This window comes from Gadus morhua, chromosome 17, assembly GCF_902167405.1.
Source record: "Gadus morhua chromosome 17, gadMor3.0, whole genome shotgun sequence".
In the NCBI taxonomy this organism is placed as follows: Eukaryota; Metazoa; Chordata; class Actinopteri; order Gadiformes; family Gadidae; genus Gadus; species Gadus morhua.
In genome coordinates, this window is record NC_044064.1 from 14,634,607 (window position 1) to 14,645,072 (window position 10,466).

The 10,466-nt window shown below is 42.0% G+C and overlaps 1 long non-coding RNA gene across 1 annotated transcript; it reads left to right on the top strand.

Moving 5' to 3' along the window:
• Positions 1-1,652: 1,652 nt before the first annotated feature.
• Positions 1,653-2,877, top strand: LOC115529586 (uncharacterized). The gene is made up of 2 exons (XR_003973586.1): positions 1,653-1,930; positions 2,065-2,877. It is a non-coding gene; the product is annotated as an uncharacterized LOC115529586 (long non-coding RNA).
• Positions 2,878-10,466: the final 7,589 nt, after the last annotated feature.

Sequence of the window (10,466 nt, forward strand, 5' to 3'; positions counted from 1 at the left end):
GCAGACCCCGGGCATCCCTGAGCCGATGAGGCGACAGTTACTGGAGTGCCCCATCAGCCCGGACGGGCTGTTCGGGCCCCGTCTGTCATCTATGGTGGATGACATGCAGGCCGCTTCCGAGGAGGCAGAGAAATTCCGGAGACACGTCTACCGCTCTCCGCCTCCGCCCCGGCAGCAGTGCTCCGCTCCAGGCTCCCGTCGCCGCCATAGGCCCCCCGGCAGCCACTGTCACGGCGCCGCCGGCAACTCCTCCTCCTGGCCCCCCGGCTTACCAGGCCCGCCCGCCCCGGTCAGCGGGCTCATGGGGCAATGTCCCGCCCCACAAGCACCGGCGAAGGCAATTACAGGGCGAGGGAGAAGCGTGTGACAGCGAGAAAAACACCTCTTTACTAAAGACGGCTGTTTTCTCCCCACACCCCAGTTAATGCCGGAGTCTATCGGCTCGGCCATAACCGTTTCACACACATCTCCCACTACATATCAGGGATGGAAATTAACAGCCGCCACCCGCCATTTGCGGGTGGATTTGTATGGTGGCGGGTAATACTTTCCAGTCAGGTCCGATCAAATTTGCATATTTAATACATTCGTCATACGAATGTATTAAATATACACAACCATCCACAACCATTACTGTCAACATCCGGCCCCCTTCTTCTTCTATGCCTCTTTTGCTGAACTGCGACTGTCAACATCCGGGATAATATACCGGTAACAGGGCTCTCAAGTCCCACGCAATTCAACCCATGCACACGCTCACACACCACACTTCGTATTTCTCACGCAGAGAAATTACCAGGATAGCGCCCACCAATTCGGGCTGCTATTTAACAGTAACAGGGTGGAATCAAATGGGTTTCCCATACGTCGGGTAACCAGACATCCTATTTTGCCCGGACATGCCACTTTTTGAGACATGTGTGGCGGAATTTCAAAATCGTCCGGGATTTTATTAAAGCCTCATACATGTTCACATTGAATTTGCGTTGCGTTTCTCGGGGTCGTTCACAAACTAGTTGGTCTACGCCCTCCCCTACTCAGTTCTGTTCGCTTTACATTGGTGGAAGTGAGTAGGAGGAGTGGTTAAGTAGAGCCTTCAGATTGGACGGTTTGACTTGCTCAGGGTGCACTCACACGAGGCAATCTGGCCGTGGCCGTGGCCGTTTTCACACCTAACCGTGCTCAAATCTGCCAGTGTGAGTGTGACCAGTCTGGCCAGGCCAGGCCATTTTTGGCCACTTGGGAGAGGTGTGCTGCTACGGTACGGGCCGCTACGGTACAGATGCTAATGAGTCCACACGCGCACACGCACGGCTACGCAACCTGAGCTGGATGACGTATAGTCCATGCGACGACCATGGACATAATAAAGGCGACGAGCCTTCTTTCCCATTAAACGGTAAACATGGCGTCAAGCGATGTTTACGCTTGTTCGCGTACTCGAAAAACTGGCTGAACGCGTGCACCGTGGCCAAATGGATGGACAGGCTGACCAGCAAGTGTCACACCCTGCAGTTCACCTCCGTCCCGCCACGATTCAACGGGATTGTGGAAACAAAGCTGTCATCCAAGGATCAAAATGTCCCCCCCCCCCCAATAAATCGCTGGGAATAGGAATATAGCATTTCAATATTATAGAACACTTACGGTTTCCCTGAAGTACACTCCGTTCCCTGAATGCATCTCTGCAAAGTGCACACCCTGAATGACTCAATCTGATTCCATTTACAGCCCTTACAGCCAATAGGAATATGGCTGTTCGGGCTAGCTAGCCAATGGGATAGATCCACGATTCGTCCCCGCATGCACGGCTCAGTGATGGCTACTTGTCAGTTGTCACTTGATTGCATTGGTCATCAACCGTCTTTTAGGTATGACCACGACATCAATGACATCAACAACAGCAGCAGTGTTACGGTCGTAAACACAGGTAAGTTATGAAGCTGTTGGATCATACTTCAATTTCAGTGGTAGATATGTGTATCTGGCTCTCATATATTTAACACCTGATAGTAGTTTTTTCACCAGTTGTATTTCTCAATCCTTGTTTCTTTCTGCCTGTAGTGCTCTGTGGATCTCCACTTCCAGCCTGCCTGCTTCACTCTCCAGCCTGAAGCACCCGCAATCACCTCCAACCCATGCTTCATCCCTAATCACCTTTTTTTGTTAGGGTAAAGGTACCATTAAGCCTATTCCTCTACTATCTTAGGATTGGTGCTGTGATTTCTTCTTTTTGTAGTAATTATCTTACTGCGAACAAATTAGCTTAATCTATTATACCAAAAAAAATGTAATACTTTGGACAGTGTATAATCTGTATGTAACCCCATGTAACCAATGTCTTAAAATGAACAGCCTGGCATTTCATCACAGTGAGAATTGGTCTGACAACATGGACTTCCTATTGAAAAACATGAGGTGGGCTTTAATGGAACATAGTCGGCTTATGGTTCCATAGTTATTTCTGGTGAAAAAAAGATGATTCATTACCTTTCAAATGAAATAAATTTATATAAAAGTTTGCATGGAGCCTAAATAACCTGTCGACTAAGCATTATAGTAATTGTTATTTATTCAACGTTTAGAATTATCAAGTCAAGTCTCATTCAAAGTTACAAAACATTTTATAATGTATGTATTCATTCATTCATCTATTACTAATCAGAAAACATTTAGGTTATGTCCTTGACATGTCTAATTCTTTAGCAGTGCATCACCGAACACGGCTAATGGTTTCACCATGAGATCAGCTCAGTGCGCTCTCTCATGAAACTCCTCTATGTACTTAGTAGGTCCATGAGATTGATGCACTTAGGTGGGTTTTATTCAACATTGGCAAATGTGATGGGTATGCAATAAAAATAATTATGGAAATAAGAACTGGCTGGATTTTGTGTCCTTGTTGTGATGGTGCAGGTGTTTCTTTGTGTGTGTTGTAAAAAGACTGATGTTTGAACCCATTGCCAAATCGTTTATGCGTCTAGTTATATAGACGAAGCCAACACATTGCAGGAGAGATTCTTTAGTTTTCAAACTAATTGATGGAGGCACGACCGCAGAGGCCATCTCTAATGTACTTCTGCAACAGTTGGGTGTCGTTTGTTCAGCGGAGAATGAGGTGGACAGAGACAGACTGATGGCACATATGATGAAGCAAGTGTGATGCGAGGAGCAACAGGTGGAGTGAGGAGGAAGTTTCAAGACATTTATCCCAATGCCCAATTTATAGGTTACACACACCAACTGAATTTGGTTATGCAACAGGCCGTTTCCTCAATTACGCCAGTGCGTGGCTTCTTCTCCGACATCAGCGGCTTTTCTTCTTTTTTTCACGTTCCCCAAAGAGAACTGCCACTTTGGACTGCATTGTAGCAGGGAGGTAGCCACGGGCACCGCAGACACGCTGGAACTTTCATAGTCGTGCAGTCAGTACAGTGTATGGGAATTAGGATCTCTTGCTGGAATGCTTTAATACTATTTGAGTATCTCCAGAATTTGATGCAATCTCATTCAGAGACACAAAGGGCTGCTGCCGAATGATGGGGGACAAAGAATTGAATGTCCCGTGTATATACGCTCTTTGCACAGCTTAAGAGGAGTAACATTGATGTGGTGCATACTCAAAGGATCGTAGAACACGTTGTCAGCTTAATTTCAAAAGTTTGTGATTCAGGGCCTTCTATTTGTGCGCAATTCAGTCCTGACGCGCCTCGACGTGGTGGCGCTCCAAACTTGCAGTAAATTGGGTATGAAGTGTTTGACACTGTAATTGCCAATGCAAAGGATAGATTTACATTTGCTGGACAATTGGCTGCCGCTGTACTGTTTGACCGTGAGCGTTTTGCTGTGTACACAGAAGAGTTCCCCACAGCAGCTCTCTGAAAGGCAGTTGATGCCTATCCAATGTTGAGCAAACCACTTCTGCAAACCCTGCAAAAAAAAATATTTGGATATTCTGTAGAATTGTTAAGGCATTGAAGCCTTTTTTTTTTTCAGCAGGTATTTAAATTGTATACCTGATTTCATACCTGATTTCAACAGAGTTGCTGTTGAGAAATGTAATTAGAAATAACTGATTTCAACAGAGTTGTTGTTGAGAATTTTTTTTAAATACCTGATTTTAACAGAGTTGTTATTGAGAAATGTTCACACATGAAAGATCGTTAGGCAAAGTTCCTCTATAAATGAAGCTCTGATAGCTTGCTTGATGACTTCTCATAAGCTATATTCATTTGTTTGATTTTGCCGAATTGCATTCTGTATAGGCCTGGGCCAGGCGCGTGCCGTCCATATGGGCATGTATTGGCTAAAGCTCCATTGTTGTGATCAGTAAATATCTCTAAACATATTCAGTCACTTAAATTAGCTCAGTGCGCTCTCTCATGAAACTCCTCTATGTACTTATTAAACAAGTGGTTGAAAATGTGGTAACCCGAGGGCAATAATGCACGCACACTTGTAACTCAGTTTAACGTCTTTACTGAAACCATGCTCACAGCAGAACAGCCAAAGTATACGAGAGACATTCAGGTGCAGAGCAATCACTACAACAACACAGCGGGGTACACAGGTATAAGCACAAAGGTTCCGGGGTGCAGGATATAAATGAGTGCAACACTAATTCAGTCTATTACAGATATATAATTTCTGATACATAAATATCAGAAATTCTATGTTTTCTGAGTAGGTCCATGAGATTGATGCACTTGGGTGGGTTTTACTCAACATTGGCAAATGTGATGGGTATGCAATAAAAAATATTATGGAAATAAGAACTTGCTAGATTTTGTGTCCTTGTTGTGATGGTGCAGGTATTTCTTTGTGTGTGTGTTGTAAAAAAAGCCAAAACGTCAATGAATATATTGTGAAAAAAATGACTGGATTGGTTGAAATATTGAGTAGCACGAAATGTTTTATTTAATTTAAAAAGTAAAGGAAAACAGAGCTCTGAATTATATGTGTCAACTTTTTCCTAATTTCAAGTCTTCCACACTCCCAGACTGCTTGGTCACATCACATATTAAAGTGTTTTAAACATCCATCGCTAAAAAAGGCTTCAAAATGAGGTGCTAGCCCAGATAGCAAAATTCAGTTGAATCAATGTTTAAATATGGTTTGGCAGAAATGTTGAAACTACGTTGAAGCCTGACATTGAAACGATGTTGAAAGTGTCCCCTCTACTTTTCGTTGAATCAACATTGGATCTTCAACCATATCGATGTTGAATCAATGGTGATTCAACCATCATCTAAATGAGAATCAACGTTTAAATTTCAGTGGATTTAATGTTGAAATAATGTCACTTAATCAATAGTGAATCAACCATCATCTAAATGAGAATCTAAATTTAAATTTCAGTTGATTTTATGTTGAAATAATGTTACTTAATCAATGGTGAATCAACCATCATCTAAATGAGAATCTACATTTCAATTTCAGTTGATTTTATGTTGAACGAATGTTACTGAATCAATATTGGTTCAACCATTATCTAAAATGTATACTAAATATTAATTAATATTAATGAATGAGTATAATACATATATAACTATTACAATGAGTGATGGCCATTTTAGCTTGCAGAACAATCAACATCAACCTCCATTGAAATACACTCTATTTAGCAGTAAGACTATGCCGCCAACAATAGGACTAACTGTATAATAACAACAGACACATTTTGGATTCATTTAGATTTTAGTGATAAAAACATTTATTAGAAAAAACAAATTAAATAATCAAATTGTTGAAGGTACTGAAAGAATCTTTGGCTTGCCTTCACCACAAAAGATACCAACAAGAAAAGGCGAATTAGTGTAATCACATGTGTAATCACAGACCAACAAGGGCCATAGCCCATATGAAGAGGACACTGTGGGAGAGAAGCAGAGACAACATGTCAGCACTCATGATGAAAAGCTTTGCAGAGCAACTTATGCAACAGCTTTTTAGGAATATTAGGAATATCAAATTCATCTACATCTACTTTTTGTTGATGCCTCCTGCACGCCAAGGGGCGTAACGTAGCCAATGTTTCACAATGTCGCTGAAGGCCTGCTGTGTGAGTTTGCGGTCACACTGCCGAGAAGCAACTGAAAGACATGAATACAAAATGGTTGTTTAACGAATGAGAAGATACTCATTGCATCAGTTGGGTTTAAATAAGTTGTTGCCAGCTGAAAGATAATGTTCCATGCAGTAATCGCCCAATACCTTTTGCTCAGGTGGCCGGGCAGTATAAAAATAATAACCCAAAGTGCAATAGTGCTAATGCAGTTGAAATGTCAAAAGTCCAGTTACACTTACGATGTGTAGAGACCGAAAATGCTTTTGTTTGGCCTTGAATGCAGATTACTGTTACTGTGTCAAAACAGCACAAGGAATAGTTAGATAAACTCACCAAACATGCAGTCTTGCAGGGCTGTGTCTTTGAAGGGCTGCTTTGCATCCCTTTGTGTGCAGGTTTTTCCTGCCCAATTGAACTTGCAGGCCAGGCCATTGGTCAAAACCGTTGCAAGCATCCTCCTTACCATACATGTGGAGCTAGTGCCTCCCACCAAGGCCAAGCGGGCAATCTATTGAGATGAGAGGAAAAATGGATTTAAATACAATGCCAGTTTGCCTGTTGATGTGACTCAATTGGAACACCGGTGTTAAAGGTCCGACCATGCGGAACATGGATAAAAAATGTGAAAATGTTGGGTTGCACTACATGTTTCATTGGAATACATTGGAAATGCATTACAGGAACATGACTCTCCATGAGCTAGGGGCAGGTGTGACATCTGTCTTTGCATGTTTAATTACTTCTAGAGGACACAAGCTTTCAGAAAATGTATGGTATGAGAGGTATATTGGCTTTCCCTAAATAGTAGAGACCAAAATGTAAAGTCTTTCTACTTGATTCACAAGGCACATCCCGATAATGACTGGCGTTCTTTACATTATCCCTTACTTACCATTCTGATCAATGTTCAGCATGGTCAGACCTTTCAAAAAAAGTTGTTTTTGTTGGATTAAGGGGGGGGAGGTGGGGTGCGCGGTAAGGCCCAGTAAAGCCCGGTAAGGCCCCACCCAATATGCAGAATGTCTCATTATGCAGCTCAGTTTATCAAACAAATTACCATCTTTTGTCGGACTGGCTCAGTTCCCAACAACGTTTCGGCCTCATTGAAGTCTTCTTCGTTGGTGATAGGCAGCTGGATGGGGAACATCTCTTGGCTTGTGGCTGGCCCTGGTCCACAAGATGGGGTCATTCTAGCCTCTGCCAATTCACCCTTGATGAACTGCACATCCCTTGACAGTTCATTGACAACCACCAGCACTTCGGCAAGCATTTTTGTCATCTTTTGGATGGCAAGGTCTTAAACAAGGATAAAAACAAATCGTCAAACAAATTGTCATGAGATAAAAACGTGCAAAATACTTCTGTGGTTACATAGCACAACATTTTCTAATAGACTTGCCTTTCAAAAGCTGCCCGTTGTCACCTTGCATGGTCACATCTATAAATACAAGTAATTTACAGTATGTTAATTTAATGCATTTCTGTACTATAAAGACCTACACAGAAATCCTTTCTGGTGGTATTACAACAAGACCAAATAACCATTACCATTTTGTGCATATTGTGGGGCACGAAATGGGGTGTGCACGGAACCATATGGTGATATACTGGTACCTGCAAAAACAAAGATATTAATTGATATATTTGGAAGCATCAAAAAAACTTTGAGAGGGGGAGGTCATAACAAAAAAATGAATTTTATGTCATGCTAATGTGTCAGTTTCATTGTGGAGTTCTGTGTCCACGTCTGTACTAAAAGTGTTGCTGGAAGTATGGCATCATACCCTCTCTCTGTGGGACCTGCAGCTGGTGGTACGGCCCAGCGCAGTGGCGGATGCTGCCATCGTTTCTGAATCACATAATAAGAAATGTAAAAGTCAGTGAATTAAATTATTTTACAAAAGACATACAGAGGCTTATGCGACTACTGACCATTATTTGAGAGCTTACCATGGTGAAATTGCTCACGTGCTGTTTGTTTTGCTGCAGTGGCACCTGCAAACATATCTGCAAAAGGGGCATACAATTCATGTGACTTACCATTTCTTGCCAGGTGTGAGGACCATGCTGCTGGAACTCTCACATCAGGGGGGCGTGAAAGACGTGGTTTCTTCGGTTCACTTGATGGCTCATCAGAGTCCGAGTCCATATACAGTGGATTTTGCCTGAATAAAAATAAACAGTAAAGAAAATCAGTCCATTTTATATCAAGCCAAAGTCAAGATAAAATAATGCTGCTGTGACCTCCTTATTAATTATAATAAATAATAATAGATAACTAAACCACACATGAGCGCGCAATTCAACCACTTGCTTCACGCTCGCACTCTGGGGAAGAGCCTGCTAGTTTACGCACACCCCTTGCGCATTTGTTTTCTCCACCACACGTGAGCCCGTCCCCGACCTGTCTGCTGGTGTAGCTGTCAATCAAAGTATACATGCCCCGTTTTGATAGTGATCGCCTCATTGGCTTGTAATGCTTGTAAACAAGGAAGTATTGGTCTTACAGACATGTGTGAGGGCTCTATGTCACCGTGAGACCCTGGCGAACACAGGATTCCATGAATCAGACGACAATAGCAGAATTCAAACCCTGAATCGCAGTTTTCTACAAAAAAACATTGCAGCGTTTCGGTTTTCTATTTTCCGGCTGCTTTGTATAAGATGGCTTGTGCATATATACAATGTAATTAGACTAAAATAATATTGATATTCGATTTCGGCGGACTCTTATGAACTTTCAAGACCCAACATGAAGTATCAACGCATTGCTAAGGATATCCACAACGACGATAAAGTTAGAATGCACCAAGGGAGGAGGAGGTTGAGGGGTGCTATTTTGACCAAAGACACTAGGATATCTATATCTATATCTTTGATCTATATTCGCTAAACATATTTATTCCACCGTATGGTTGACATTGGATGACATTCCGGAGATTCTAAGCTTTCAAACGGTGTATGACATGACTATAACACTCAACTGTATGTTGCCGAAAATTGACCAAGCATGTTGGGGGGAAGGGCTGGTGCAACAAAAACTTGCCCGCCGGCGGGATTTGAATTTTGAAACGATACGGAATGTTCCCCTCCTCGCGAGTTTCACACTCTGCTGGCACTTTTGCAACAATATCGTTGACTTGTTGTCACTACAGCAACTGTTTAAATAGTAGCTAGCGTTAGCTGCTAACTAGCTATATTCACATAAACCAATCATGGTCCTTCCCTTACTGAGTGTTAACGTTTCCATTTGACGACAAAGTGCCCAAACAAACAGCATGTTTTTTTGTTTTGTTTTAAATAATTCAGTTAAAACTTACCTCGAGCAGGAGTTGGTATGAGGAAAGTATTCACTCAAAATGGCACTTGAGTTCTTCTGTAACGTAACGGTAACGGTAGCAGCTAGAAACTGATATGGACTGTTCCAAACAAGTGGCGAGATATGTTTTTGGTTTCTTATTTTTATTTGTTCTCTTAAAGGTTACACACATAACCTAAGATACATGTTAAAAGAAACATCACAATCAATTGTCCACAGCATTATGTTTAATGAAAAATATATAATAATAAAGATATAATAATTAAAAATATATGAAACCCCTCATCTTAATGGTCTCACCTAGCAGTTCCCGCCACTCCTCCTGCGTCCCGCCTAATCGGTTTGACAACATTGATTAAACATTGATCTAATGTTTGCAATTCAACCATTAAATCCCACCATAATACAATGTTGATTCAATGACATTTTTTCAACTTTCAATTCTTCAGTGGTTGATTCACCATCACATTTTCAACCATCACCATAAATCAACCATTTCAATCAAAATTCCACGTTGAAATAACATCTTCTGCTATCTGGGAGGTATTGAGATTTTGCTCTCAGAGTGCACCAGATGAATGTATGTTCAAAACATTTGTCCCCCCCCCCCAATGTTGCTACCATGGCTACACCCTTGGACGCATTATACAGGATCTGAAAAACACAAAATTCCTGGCAGTGCAGGCCGATGAAATGACTGATGTTTGAACCCATTGGCAAATCGTTTATGCTTCTAGTTATATAGATGAAGCCAACACATTGCAGGAGAGATTCTTTAGTTTTCAAACAAATTGTTGGAGGCACGACGGCAGAGGCCATCTTTAATGTACTTCTGCAACAGTTGGGTGTCGTTTGTTCAGCGGAGAATGAGGTGGACAGAGACAGACTGATGGCACATATGATGAAGCAAGTGTGATGCGAGGAGCAACAGGTGGAGTGAGGAGGAAGTTTCAAGACATTTATCCCAATGCCCAATTTATAGGTTACACACACCAACTGAATTTGTTTATGCAACAGGCCGTTTCCTCAATTACGCCAGTGCGTGGCTTCTTCTCCGACATCAGCGGCTTTTCTTCTTTT